Here is a 15,352-nt window from a genome sequence, read left to right as displayed (position 1 = left end):
TTTCTGGTCCATTTCTCAAAGGGGAGTTAGTCAAGCAAGAAGTTAATGAGTACTTTCCCATCTATCTTGGGAGTGAACCAGACTTACTACATTTTGTTGAGGGCTTGCAGCCCAGGAATCTGTCAGGAGTTAACTGGTATTTTTCTACCTTAGCTTAGGCCTAACACCTAGTTTACCCAGTAATTATATACATCAGCTCTGGATTTTCTTTTTTTTTTTTTTTTTTTGAGACAGAGTCTCAAGCTGTCACCCTGGGTAGAGTGCTGTGGTATCACAGCTCACAGCAACCTCCAACTCTTGGGCTTAAGTGATTCTCCTGCCTCAGCCTCCCAAGTAGCTGGGACTACAGGTGCCCACCACAACACCTGGCTATTTTTTTGTTGTAGCTGTCATTGTTGTTTAGCAGGCCGAGGCCTGATTTGAACCCCCCACCCGTGGTGCATATGGCCAGCACCATAACCACTGTGCTACAGGCACCGAGCCCAGCTCTAGATTTTCTAACTTTTAACTATATTTATATTTTCGATCTCTATCATCCTTGGGTGTATAGTTCTATATATGTAGTATCTGCTATGCAAAATAAATAATTCCTGTTCACTGCCTACACACCACCTCCTTTAAACTTAGCCAGGCTAATTCTAATGTTGAAAGGAATGGTGAAAAAATATGTGAGCTTTTTCCCCAGTCTCTCATACTTTTGAAAATTTCAAACTGGTCCCCACCCTTCCAAAAAAAAAAAGGACTTCAAACTTCTTACCCTGCCCCCCAGCTGTTTAAACAAAGATTTTTCCTCTCTCTCTGTCCCCTTCTCTACCCTCCTCTCTTTCTTGAGGAGGAGAAACACAGAGCTGCCTTCAGAATCCCAGAGGAAATGCTTTGGTTTGGCTTGGTTCGAGGCTTTCCAAATGTCATTACAGACTTCAGGCACCAACTGCGTAGGTTAAACCAAAGCAGTTTATAATTATGCACTGAGAAACAAGCCACCTCAATGCCCATTCTGTGTACATCCTGCCTCCTGTGCCCTCAAGCTTGTCCCAGGATTTACTCACAGGGCTCACCTAGAAATGCTGCCGCCCAGGGAAGGGACCTTTTTCTGTGCATCAACCGGCAAATACCTTTGAGTCATCTTTGACCCTTTTATTTTACACCCCATATTCAATCTAGCAGCAAATCACATTAAGTCTATCTTCAAAATGTGTCCAGAGTCTGACCGCTTTGCATTCCTGCCAGCACTATTGCCCTGGTCCAGACCACCAGGATCTCTCACTTGGATGAACAAAATAGTCTCCTACCTGTCCTCATACCTCCCAGGTCAACAGCAGCCAAAGTGGGAGCCTGATCAGGTCACTCCTCTGCCCAACACTCTCCTCTTGTGCAGAAGAAGAGCTACATTTCACAGTATGGACTAAAACACTACCCACTAACCCCAGCTCATCGCCCCCTTCCCTGTGTCTTCTCAGCTCACTGTGTCCAGCCATCATGGTCCTCCAGCTGCTCTTGAACATGCAGATAGTGCTGCCCTTGGGGTAGTCTTCTTTGGTCTTCTTCAGCCTGGACTAGGTTGCCGCAGTCACCCACAGGGCTGGTCAGTTCTCTGTTCAAATGTCACCTCACAGAAGTTCTTCCCCAACTTCTCATTATGAATTAGTTAGCAGTGTTGGCTCACTCTCTGTTCCCTCCCTAACTGACACATTATAGATTTATTTGTAATCTTGTTTCTCATGTGCTTCTCCACTAGCATTTAAGCTCAGCAACAAGGCAAACTTACCCCCTCGTAGTCACTGTTTAATCCCCAGAGTGGAGAATCCTCCTGTATGCTTGGTAGATGATCAACATGTATTCAAATCAGGTAGCTTCATCCTGCCCACATGGTACATCGGCATGTGCTGGGTTTTATTCATCCCTTCTCTTTTTGGTCCATTTTTCAAAACTGCTCAGGATTTACATCTGCCTATGATATTAAGAAACTTGAGAAAAATGAATACTACAGTGTTCAAAAGGGATCAACTTTAGATATTTACTTCAAGGAAAAGGAAAAGATAGTTTCCAGCCAAATTCCTCATTTAATGTGCATAAGAATAAAGTAAACTTGACTAATCTCCCTAGAATCACTTGGGTAATTCCAAACATGGAGTGATAATACCCCAAGCTTCTCTAAACGCAATGCAGGCACTTGCCAACCCGATCCTTTAATACCAAACAATTGCCAACTTTTAAGTATATATATTTAATACCATTTTCCACATATCCACCTCTAACTTATCAAACTATAAGGACCCACTGAAATTCATGGCATATTATCCAGGCTTCACCAAGCTATCTCATGTTCTTATGTCCCCTGAGGCAAAATTCTGAGTGTCAACTTAGAATTGCCCAGGGCACTTGGGCAAGCACCATTTCTGGCTTTTCTATTCTGCTCTTCTTTTTTTTGTGATTTACTTTTCAGGTATATAGGACAGTGGTTTTCAAACAGGGTGCTATGGCACCCCAGACAGTATGGAATGGCACCTCATTTATTTTGTAAAATTTATTTTTGCTGCAACTGAGTATAAATAGTATTACACTAAGGTGTATCAAGATTCAACTGCAAAGAGTAAAAAGTGTGGCACACTGGCAGACCTACAACATGACAACTGTATGCTTTCCAAAGCATGTAAACACTCTGTTCCATGAATATATTTTAACACATCAAGGGCAGTAAACTTGGCCATCCCTAAGCCCAGACACAAGCTGAAAGTAAGCATGTGAGCCATACCCATCTCCTACTTACTTTTGTGGATATCATGAGACACTGTTTATCATAATGGAGATGGAGATGTTGTTCAGTTCCTTTAAGCCCTTTATTTGTGTTGCCAATACTTACAGCATATGCTACCAGTAGAAGATTGAGAACCTCTAGTATAACAGAAAGTTTTATTCTTCTATTGGGAATAGATAACAGATTTATTCTGATTTTGGTTACCTAAGGATACACCCTCATACAGAACATGAGGAATTAGGGGAAGGCTTACATTAAGGACAGACACTGCATTCCAGAGGCAATTTTCAGAAATGAGTAGTCAAAGAAAATTAGTCCAACCTTAAATCTGATGTTTCTATCAGAGGACATTCCGTAACCTCAGAAATTCTCTTTACTTTAGTTTGTGCTTCCAGCTGTAACTATCTCTCCAGGTGCCAAAAATAAACGACTATGGGCATCATGGTACCCAAAATTCCCAAAAGTGTTCCTCCTCCTGCCTCTCTTGTCTTTCAAACAAATTTTATTAGCAACATTGTTTTTTTTTCCTCTGAAAGTTTGCCTCTGAACTAGGGAACAATCCTAGGGCCTCTTTTGGAGAAGTTTTTGTTTCAATGAATTTTATAAGAGAAATTAGTGTGAGTTTCCTGTGTCTGTCAGTCACATTCATTCAAAATCATAGCACTTGCCAGGACCGGAGATTGTGGGGAGGGAAGAAAGAGTTGGGAGAAGGTAATGTTATGAATTGTTCCCCTACAGCTGGTATTTCTCAGTGACAATTGTTCATGCAAAACAAAAGATCACTTCAGAAAACCAGGGACAGAGAGAGGCAGACCAACAGAAAGAGATAATTATAATCACATTTTAGAGATCAACCAGCTTGAATTACATTTGCTAGACCCTAGTTAAGTTTCCCGGTTGTTTCATACATAACATAGCAATTTAACACAACCCTAATATAAAAATACAATATAAGTATAATGACAAATACATATATAATATTATTTCCAGGCATCTACCATATACAAGATTTCTTATCTTCTACTTCTTATCTTCCAGGGCTGAAGATAAAAGATAAGAGATATTCTAACACAGGGAGGCAGCATAGCACAGTGGTGAAGAACAAGAGGGTTGACATCACTTCAGGTTAAAGACCCAGCTTCACCTCTTACTATTACTTGACCTTGGGCAAGTTTCTTCACTTCCCCAAAGGCTCAATTTCCACAGCTACTAAATGGAGATTGAGTTTATCTACATCATACTAAGAATAAGGAGAGACAATGCAAATTAAATCGTGAGTATATGGTACCTGGCCTGCAGAGGGCACTTAATGAATGTTCACACCTATAGTCAATACATGTATGAATAAACAAATACTTTGCTTTTCCTTTAACCTCCCTAGTTCTCTATCCTCATTCTTGCCTCAATCTAAGCAAAAGGGAGGGAAGCATTTGGAAGTAGTTGCAGCACGCTTGTGGGGCCAGATTGCTTAAGGAGAATGAGATGACTCTAACTTGCTAGGCTGGGCTCTGCTGTTGGAGCAAAGACTGCTACACAGCTGTGCTTGCCGCAGAGAATTCCTGCCTCTCTTCCTCTAGCATGTCCCCTTTGGGGCTGTAGGACTCCAGAACACAGCAGCCACCGTCCCTGTTCACATGGGACAAGTATTATGTGTAAGCACTCAAGTGGTTCTCATCCAGGAAGTAAGGCTTATAAAGTTTTATGCAGAGGCATAGTCTCCTGGGGTGAAAGTCCACAATGATAATAAGAGACAGGCGTGGGAGTAGGACCAGGAGACTCTAGGAAAAATAATCTTCGTCTTTTTTTTTTTTGAGCAGACAAAAATATGAAGTGATACTCAATTTAAATCTTAGCCATTTCCCTAAGATATTTACTTAACTGTCCACAACATTTTCAAAACAACATCAAGAACCTCACATCATGTAACCAGAAAAAAATATAAAAACTAAGGGGACATTATTTAGGTCCATGTGAATGAGGAACAGAGGAGGAATTTTACAATTACAGGTTTACATTGACAAAACAATCAACAGGCCCTCTGCACGCCAAACTGACTTTACGACCGCTTTTAGCCTCAAAGGAACTGGGTGGCACTTCCACTTGCAATGGCTATAGACTATCTGAAAGTTCACACCACAGATAAGAAATCTGGTCACATGCAAAAATCCAATAGATGCTTCTTTTTTTTTTTTTTCTTTTTTTTTTTTTAATTGTTGGGGATTCATTGAGGATATAAGAAACCAGATTACACTGATTGCATTTGTTAGGCAAAGTCCCTCTTTTTTTTTTTTTTATTGTTGGGGATTCATTGAGGGTACAATAAGCCAGTTACACTGATTGCAATTGTTAGGCAAAGTCCCTCTTGCAATCGTGTCTTGCCCCCAAAACCAATCACTTCTTCTAATGAGATACTGTTAAAACTACTTTTTAAAAAATACTTCCCAAAAGAATACAGAATGCATAAACATAAAGGTATTTGCCCGTGTCAGATGTTACAGAAGTGCTAAACAATGCTAAACTTAGCTGGCCCAGAGCCAAAGAGAAGCACTTCACCCTGACAGAAATTATAGTGCTGTCGTTGTGTTGTAATTCGCCGCTATAAAATGGAGCATTGTGTTTCTGCTGAGTCTTGAACAAAAACTGAATCAGGATCTGGTTTCTTTGGAGAAAAGAGAAGTTTATTTTTGCTTACATGGAAGAGGATAATCACTTGGTCCCACAAAGTAGATGTTTTTGTTCATCGTTTTTAAAATTCTGCCTTTCAAAGGAAGCTATCTTTGACCCAAATTTGAAAATGCTTATTATATGTAGAAGATGTTGCCATATTTTGCCCTATAGATTTTTAGAAGAGTACTTGCTGTTTATAACTGGCTTGATATGCAAGAAATTTAGGTGGAAGGAAGTAAGCTTTGGAAATAGGACACACGAGTAATGCTGCGTTTTCCTGTGATATAAACACATTTATATTACATTTTTTACCTCTGAGGAAATAACAGTATTTATAGCTATGTTTCATTAAATATTACAGTTAAGTACCTTGCTAAAGGCTTTAAAATATCATCTTCTTAACTCCATACTGCTTTTTTTTTTTTTTAAGGCAGAGTCTCACTCTATTGCCTGGGCTAGACTGCTGTGGTGTCATAGCTCACTGCAGCCTCAAACTCCTAGGCTCAAGCAATTCTCCTGCCTTAGCCTCCCAAGTAACTGTGACCACAGGTGCACACCATGATGCCTGGCTAATTTTTCTATTAAATATTTTTTTGTAGGTACGAGGTCTTGTTCTTTCTCAAGCTGGCATTGAACTCCTGGCCTCAAGAGATTGTCCATCTTGGCCTTTCAGAGTGTTAGGATTATAGGGTGAGCTACCACCCCTGCCCATACTACACTTTGTGAGGTAGAATTCATTATCCTCATTTTACAGAGGAGGAAATTAGACTTAGAGGAGGTAAGCAACTTTCTGAGAGTCATAGATCTAATAAATCTGGAGACCCAAGAGTTAAATCAGGCTGATTGAACATTCATTACACAATGCTGCCTCCTGAGCTCCAGGTCTGTTTGCCCTGGGCAAATATTACATTTATATTTCAAAAGCAAAGGAAAAAGAGTAGGAGTGGAAGCTGCTAAATGAAGAAGAAGCAAATGGAAATTTTCGTGGCTATTTGTGTGTGTGTTTGTGGCTATTTGTGTGTGTGTTTGTGGCTATTTATCCACAAAGTTTATTAAGGGACAAACACTCTACCAGATCTTCACAGCATCACAGTGCACTTCCTGCCTTCAGGGAGCTGACGTTGTAATTGGAAAGATACTAAGAATTAGGTCAAAATCAAATACGTGCTGTAATAGAGGTATATCCAAAATATTATGTGTAAGAGCATAGAGGCAGAAGGGATTTTTTTGTCCAACCGACAAATAGTTGGAAAGATTTGTTTTGCCTACTAATCATTAATATCACATTAATTTTAATATGCTCATTGACACATTTGCCAAAATTAATGCATATTGAAGACTTTCAAGTCAAGTGGCCTGAAAAATCTGCTTCTCTGGTGTACTACCACCTAATGAGCACAATATCAGGCACATCCCCCGGGTGTGGGACGCGACTGCAACAGGGACCTTACCTAGCAAAAGCAAACTTTACAACCTGTTTGTATTCTCATATTAATCTGAAATTTAAAAAAGAAAAAAATCTGCTTCTAAACTCTCAAATGTTGGCAGCAATGAAAACTGTTTAAAAAAAAAAATGAAGTTTTTGGAATGCAAACCAGTGACATGGATCAGTCTTTTAGGAATTTATCTACAGATAAGCTCCTCAGATAAAGATAAATGTCTGTATAAGGATGTTAATTCTATTCTTCCTTATTAAAATAGTAAATGGGAGACAACCTGATGTTCATTAGTTGGGGATTAATTAAATTCTGGTATAGCCATACATATAATGGGCTGCTATGAGGTTGTTAACTAGACTTTAATATTCATGTTAAAGGAAAGAAAATCTCCATGGCAGATTTTTGGGTAAAAGATAAAGTACAAAAGAGTACTATATCACTGACATTAAAATATATACGTATATACACACATACAGGCACACATACAGTGGATAAAACAAATGCATAGAAAGATATTGGAAGGATGTTTACCAAAATGTTAACAATGATTAAGAATTTGGATGACTTTTTTAATACTTTTCTGTATTGCTAGGATTTTCTGCATTAATCATTATTTTTATAACCAGAAAAGAAAAACAAGAAAACAGCCTTACTTGGGGAAGGGGAAAGAATGTAGTTCCTTCTGAATTTAAATATTATGAAATAATATATTTTAGATATAGCATTTCCAAATACATTTCTCCTGAACTAGTAATAATTCACCTTGAACAAAACCTTTTTTCTTTTTTTATTTTATTTTTTAATTAAGTCTTTCGTACATAGATCATAAATAAACCTTTTTTCATCAGATAATAGATTCGAGCTTACTTTATGTATTTGTCATCATCAGAAAATCATAATCATATCAAAGATGCGGACATGAGGTTGAACTTGGCTACCTGGTTCTTCAATGTAGAGGGACAATCAAAGACAGCCAAAGGTTCCATTTAGGGTATAATGTGGAGTCCAGCAGGAAAATGAAGATCTATGCTTTTTATTTGAGTTCATTCTAGAACCAACCAAGAATAAAATGTCACTAACTTGGAGAGTCTTTCTAAGTGAGGTGATTCTGCTGATTTGTAACCCTGCTTCAGGCCAAAAATCCCAAGGAGCTAGAAGTTCTCCTTTTCTTCTTTCTTTCTTTTTTTTTTTTTTTTGCAGTTTTTGGCCGGGGCTGGGTCTGAACCCGCCACCTCCAGTATATGGGGCTGGTGCCCTACCCGTTTGAGCCATAGGCGCCCTTTTCTTCTTTCTTTACTAGCGATTCTATACTTACAAACTAAATGACAAGAGAGTCCAAAAGTTACTCCCAACTTTGCATACGTTATAGTACACACTTACAGAACCATTTCCTCTAAGGAAGTAGGCATTACATATCCATGTAATCAATAACATAATGAAACAGCACCATCACTTTAGGTTATATGAGTCAGATAAAAGAAACCAATTGGCACAAAAATTCTTGGACTTTTGTTTGACCATGTATAAAATAAAGTCCTTTTCATGGATAACATTCTACAATTCTATTATTTACAGTTCTAGGAAATGTGCTCTTGAGAGCTGCAAGCTGTGTGGTTCTCCATAGATGCCATTTCAGAGTAGACCTTATTCCAATTATGGGAATGAACTGACTATATTAGAAGCATGTATTCTTAAAGAATTCCTGTCATTACTAAAAGAGCAAAATTATCGATTTCTAAAGTATGGTTAAGTGTAATTGATGTAAATAATCTCATACTAATTATTGAGATTTAACGCAAATATATGGAATTCAGTAACAAGAAGTAGAAAAAAGTTATCAAGAGGAGAGCGAGAAAGGAAAATGTGTTTATTTTTATTTTTATAAAATTTATAAATAAAATTTTCATTTTATTTTTATATTTACCTGGAAGGATTTGGAAGAAAATGTGTTTTTAAAAATGAAAAGTGGCCAGGTGCAGTGTCTTACATTTAAAATTCCAGCACTTTGGGAGACCGAGATAGGAGAATGGCTTGAGGGCAGGAGTTTGAGACCAGCCTGTGCAACATAGAAAGAACCTATCTCTAAAAAAAAGAAAAGAAAAGAAAAAATTCTAATTAGGCAGGTAGTGTACCTTTAGTCAGTACCAGCTACCTGGGAGGCTGAGGCAGGAAGATAGCCTGAGCCCAGAAGTTTGAGGTTACGGAGAGCTATGATCATATCACTGTACTCCAGCCTAGCTGACAGAGCAAGACCCTGTCTCAAAAAAAAAAAGGAGGGAAGGGAAGAAGAAAGGAAAGAAGGAAAAGAGGGAGGAAAAATAATAGGTGTAGAAAAAGCAACTTAAAATTTTTTAGATGAATTAAATTGAAGAGAAATAGCCAGAAAAGGGGAAGCCAGTTTCTATAACCAGAATGATATAGAGGTTTGTGCAATTCATACTTTAATATTAATTTTCCTAAATTGCCCCAGATGCTGGCCCAGATGGTCAATTTGAGAAATTCTCACCGCCTCGAAATAAATGATACATCATCCACAACTTCTGAAATAAGTAAAGTCCTAACTGTCATACACATATCTGAGGTTAGAAACCAAATCATTTTCTTTTCTTTTCTTTTTTTTCAAGCTGTCGCCCTGGGTAGAGTGCTGTAGCATCACAGCTCACAGCAACCTCCAACTCTTGGGCTTAAGCAATTCACTTGCCTCAGCCTCCCGAATAGCTGGGACTACAGAAGCCCAATGCAACGTCCAGCTACTTTTTCGTTGTACTTGTTATTGTTTGGCAGCCCTGGGCCAGCTCTGGTGTATGTGGCTGGCACCTTAGCCGCTTGAGCTACAGCCACCACCTAAAACCAAATCATTCTCTATAAAGGCATATAATTTTCAAGTTGCCCTAGGACTAAGACAAAAAGAAAGTTCTCAGACCTACAAGTAGTTTAGTTTATCCCTTTAAGAAGGTTAAATCTTTGATAGTAGGAAATTTCTAGAAACTTCTCCAGCAGTTAACCCTCACTTAACATATTTTCTTCCAGGATAATAACAAAGAATAACTGCTGAATACTCCAAAAATTAAATAGGAAATAGGTTATTGCATGGAAGAGTGGTGGGCTAGGGAGACCAAGGAATTCGTCACATGCCCGCAGCATGAACTTGGACAACTTACTCAGCCTCTGATCTTTACCTGTCACAGCTCTTTTCAGAACTACATTCAGAACTCCAGAGTCAGAATGATGTCAATTCAAATCCTGGTCCTGTTATTTACCAAGCCTGTGTGAATTTGAGCAATTTATTTACCCTTTTTCAGTCTCTCTTCTTATCTACAAAGAATAAGAACGCTCGTCCACAAGTCAGTAGCCTTTGTATACACCAATAACGGTCAAGATGAGAAGCTAATTAAGGACACAACTCCCTTCACCATAGTTTCAAAGAAAATGAAATACCTAGGAATAGGAATTCCTAACGAAGGAGGTGAAGGACCTCTATAAAGAAAACTATAAAATCCTCAGAAAAGAAATAGCAGAGGATATTAACAAATGGAAGAACATACCATGCTCATGGATGGGAAGAATCAACATTGTTAAAATGTCTATACTTCCCAAAGCAATCTACCTATTCAATGCCATTCCTATCAAAGTACCTACATCGTACTTTCAAGATTTGGAAAAAATGATTCTGCGTTTTGTATGGAACCGGAAAAAACCCCATATAGCTAAGGCAGTTCTTAGTAATAAAAATAAAGCTGGGGGCATCAGCATACCAGATTTTAGTCTGTACTACAAAGCCATAGTGCTCAAGACAGCATGGTACTGGCACAAAAACAGAGACATAGACACTTGGAATCGAATTGAAAACCAAGAAATGAAACTACCATCTTACAACCACCTAATCTTTGATAAACCAAACAAGAACTTACCTTGGGGGAAAGACTCCCTATTCAATAAATGGTGTTGGGAGAACTGGATGTCTACATGTAAAAGACTGAAACTGGACCCACACCTTTCCCCACTCACAAAAATTGATTCAAGATGGATAAAGGACTTAAATTTAAGGCATGAAACAATAAAAATCCTCCAAGAAAGCATAGGAAAAACACTGGAAGATATTGGCCTGGGGGAAGACTTCATGAAGAAGACTGCCATGGCAATTGCAACAACAACAAAAATAAACAAATGGGACTTCATTAAACTGAAAAGCTTCTGTACAGCTAAGGAGACAATAACCAAAGCAAAGAGACAACCTACACAATGGGAAAGGATATTTGCATATTTTCAATCAGACAAAAGCTTGATAACTAGGATCTATAGAGAACTCAAATTAATCCACATGAAAAAAGCCAACAATCCCATAGATCAATGGGCAAGAGACATGAATAGAACTTTCTCTAAAGATGACAGACGAATGGCTAACAAACACATGAAAAAATGTTCATCATCTCTATATATTAGAGAAATGCAAATCAAAACTACCCTGAGATATCATCTAACCCCAGTGAGAATGGCCCACATCACAAAATCTCAAAACTGCAGATGCTGGCGTGGATGTGGAGAGAAGGGAACACTTTTACACTGCTGGTGGGACTGCAAACTAGTACAACCTTTCTGGAAGGAAGTATGGAGAAACCTCAAAGCACTCAAGCTAGACCTCCCATTTGATCCTGCAATCCCATTACTGGGCATCTACCCAGAAGGAAAAAAATCCTTTTATCATAAGGACACTTGTACTAGACTGTTTATTGCAGCTCAATTTACAATCGCCAAGATGTGGAAACAGCCTAAATGCCCACCAACCCAGGAATGGATTAACAAGCTGTGGTATATGTATACCATGGAATACTATTCAGCCATTAAAAAAAATGGAGACTTTACATCCTTCGTATTAACCTGGATGGACGTGGAAGACATTATTCTTAGTAAAGCATCACAAGAATGGAGAAACATGAATCCTATGTACTCAATCTTGATATGAGGACAATTAATGACAATTAAGGTTATGGGGGGGGAAGCAGAAAGAGGGATGGAGGGAGGGGGGTGGGGCCTTAGTGTGTGTCACACTTTATGGGGGAAAGACATGATTGCAAGAGGGACTTTACCTAACAATTGCAATCAGTGTAACTGGCTTATTGTACCCTCAATGAATCCCCAACAATAAAAAAAAAAAAAGGGTTCAACATGGGTGTGACCACCGTGTACATGAAAGCCACAATAATGTCCTTGTCAATGGAATTGCTAAATGATGGGAAAAGGTACTGCCCAAATATTGCCCCATAGTACAGAGACACTACACAGAGATGGGACCCACACGTGGACAATGCTTTGCAGATCCCTTTGGTTGAAGGGACCCTCAGGATGGTGGCCCCAATGTAACCATAAGATACCAGGATACACAAGAATGGCAGAGTAATGACCACCACCCCTACTGTAAACATGACCAGCTCATTGAGGAAGACATCAGAGCAGGACAGCTTGAGCAGGGCAGCGAGGTCACAGAAGAAATGGGGGATGGCATTAGCAGCACAGAAGGACAGCCTGGTCAGGAGAAGGGTGTGGGAGAGGGAGCTGGCACAAGACAGGATCCAGGACAGTGTCACTAATAAGGCGCACAGCTCTTCCCTCATGATGGTGGTGTAGTGGAGAGGGTGACAGATGGCAACATATCGGTCATATGCCATTGATGTAATAAGAAAGCTGTCCAGATCAGTAAAAAATATGAAAAAAATACATCTGTGCTATGCACCCTGCATAGGGGATGGATTGGTCCTGGGTTTGCATAGTAATTAACATCTTTGGGACAGTGACCGATGAAAAGGAGACGTCAGTGAGAGCCAAGTGGCTGAGGAAGAAGTACATGGGGGTGTGGAGGCGAGCGTCCAGCCGGATGAGCAGGATGATGAGCAGGTTCCCCAGCACCGTGGTCAAGTACATGCCCAGGAACAGGAGGAAGAACACGCTCCGCTGCTCTGGCCAGATGGGGAGCCCCAGGAGGAGGAACTCAGACATGCTGCTCTGGTTCTCAGGCCTCATGCTCGTCTCCTCTGATGGAGATGAAGAGTGGTTGAGAATATTAGGGACTCTGGAATGATAACTTTTAGGAGTTGATTAAAATAATATATGTTTATTTCAGAAAGTGGGAAACTTAATCTTTTTCCTACATTTTTTTGCTTTATGTTGGTACATAAGGAAACTAGAAAAATTATTGTTGAGGCAAATGCTAAAAAAAAAAAAAGGCAATTTCTCAACATCCATTGTTAATTTCAGATGAGAGACAGCCTTTTCAAATAAAAAGATGCAAAGAAAAAAAAAAAGAATAAGAACGTTCACTCCACAGAATCGTTGGTGATAATTAAATGAAGAATCACATAATATGTTTATGAGATAAGACGTGCTTAATGAATGTTAGCTCCCATCCTTGACCTATTTCTTTAGAAATACAGTTTAATACTTTATACTATGTTTAAAGTATAATGAGTTTAATTCATCTTTTAAAATTTTGCATTGAGTTATAATTTATATACAATAAAGCATATAAAGAACACAGACATCAATTATTATAGGTACATACCAGTAGCTCAGTGGTTATGGCACCCACCACATATACCGAGGCTGGTGGGTTCCAACCCAGCTTGGGCCTGCTAAACAACTACAACAACAACAACAACAAAAATAGTTGGGCGTTGTGGTGGATGCCTGTATTCCCAGCTACTTGGGAGGGTGAGGCAAGAGAATTACTTAAGCCCAAGAGTTTGAGGTTGCTATGAGCCGTGATGCCACGGTACTCTACCAAGCAGGCACAAAGTCTCAAAAAAAAAAATATATATATATATATGTACATGTACATACAGGCATGTAATCACCACTCAGAGTCAAACATATAGAATGTTTCTGTACAGCACAACCCCCATCCAGGAGAATTCTTCATGCCATCTCCAATCAACACCCCTGCAAATGTAACCCTCATTCTGCCTTCATCATTATCACTAATCTTAAATACTTTAAAATGATATCAAAAATAAATGACAGTACATCCATACCCAAGAATAAAATAACAGTAGTTAAAACATAGAGGTAGCACTATTCATACTGACATGGAAAGAATCCAAAGACATATTGTTCCGTATTACTGACATAGGTGAAAATTAATAATGGAAATGATAATTGAAAGAATGGTAGATGAAAAGAAGGAGGAGAGGAACAGGACAGGTAAAGCACTTGAGTCTTTGAAAACTTCACCAAGCCTGCCCTCCCTTAGACCAAACCAAAGTCAGCCACCAACCACCTAAATTGGAAGCAGAGCAGGAAGGACTGAAGGACCACATATTTACAGAAGCAGATGCCCTCCTCCCCCTCTAACTTGGGCACCACAGCATCCTGAGCTGAAGCTCCTCATAATCCTTGCAAGATCCCACCCCCAGCCAAAGGGTCAGATCATTGCAGCCTTGCTGTGCAATTATGTGGACTCCAGTGCTGGGTTTAGTCACAACAAAATGGAGTTTCTCCTGAGATGTAGTGAATAAACAGCCTCAACAAGCAAGGTGATGGCCAAATCCAACCTAATGGGGCAAGGCCTTATTTCCGAAAGTTCTGAACCTAATTCGCATCTATACCTTCTAAACAACTTTTTGTTAATATTGTAATAGACTACTAAATGATTCCAAACAAAGAGTTAAGTAACTGCTTGGTTTCAAACTAATGCAAAAGCCAGTACTTGAATACTTCCCTAATTCTCCCCTCCAGATAATGTGAATGGGTGGACAGACACACGTAGAGGCACATTAATCTATTCTCTTTTTCAGTTGCCAACCTGAGCCTTGAGAGCCTCCTTGTTAACAACGCTCACAGCCAAAACCCTTCTCCAGGGCGATGGAAGCATCTTTCCTCTTGTCCTGCTATTTGTGGAGTTGGCAAACAACTGATGTCTTTCTTATAATGACCCTTCAAATCAGTTGGACCTTTATTCTCTAAGCTAAATAACCCTACAGCTTTTTTGGCCTTTGCTCATAGCGCCTATTTTCCAAGCCTCAATTACATTTTTGCTCTTCTCTGGAGTCCTGCCAATTCCCTACATCCTCCTAAAGGAGAGACACAAAGTAGCCACAGTTGAGGTCAGCCCAGTGCTGAGAAAAAGCAGACAGACCACTTCCTGCCCTTTGCCTCCCATGTATCTCTCTATCTTATTGGCTTTGTCAATAAACAGCACTTGTTTAACTAATTCTTTCAGGGCTGCCATACTAGATTAAAGCCCACCTTTCTCCATCTTATAGCTCAGCATTTGATTTTGTAAACTTTCTAGACTTACCCCTGTATGAATTTTTGTATCTACTTCAAAATGTCTTGCCCAAAGAATTGTCTGGATCACCTCTTTTCTCCACTTTCTTCCCCAGAGTCTTGCAAATTCAGGAAGTGCCTTCCAGAAGACAAGCCATTGATTGCCATCTACTGAGATTTTCCTTCTCTCTTCCACGCAGTCCCCAAGTGCTGACACTATGATCATAAT

General features: G+C 39.4%; 1 pseudogene across 1 annotated transcript; it reads right to left on the bottom strand.

Annotated features, from left to right (window-relative positions):
- Positions 1-4,287: 4,287 nt before the first annotated feature.
- Positions 4,288-12,882, bottom strand: LOC128589760 (olfactory receptor 1J2-like; annotated as a pseudogene). The gene is made up of 3 exons (XR_008381126.1): positions 12,006-12,882; positions 10,157-10,179; positions 4,288-4,384 (listed from the first exon to the last, which is right to left on the bottom strand). The product of XR_008381126.1 is annotated as an olfactory receptor 1J2-like (transcript).
- Positions 12,883-15,352: the final 2,470 nt, after the last annotated feature.

Source organism: Nycticebus coucang, chromosome 7, assembly GCF_027406575.1.
Source record: "Nycticebus coucang isolate mNycCou1 chromosome 7, mNycCou1.pri, whole genome shotgun sequence".
NCBI lineage: Eukaryota > Metazoa > Chordata > Mammalia > Primates > Lorisidae > Nycticebus > Nycticebus coucang.
Note: the sequence above shows the minus strand (reverse complement) of the source record. Positions and strands in the feature narration are given on the sequence as shown.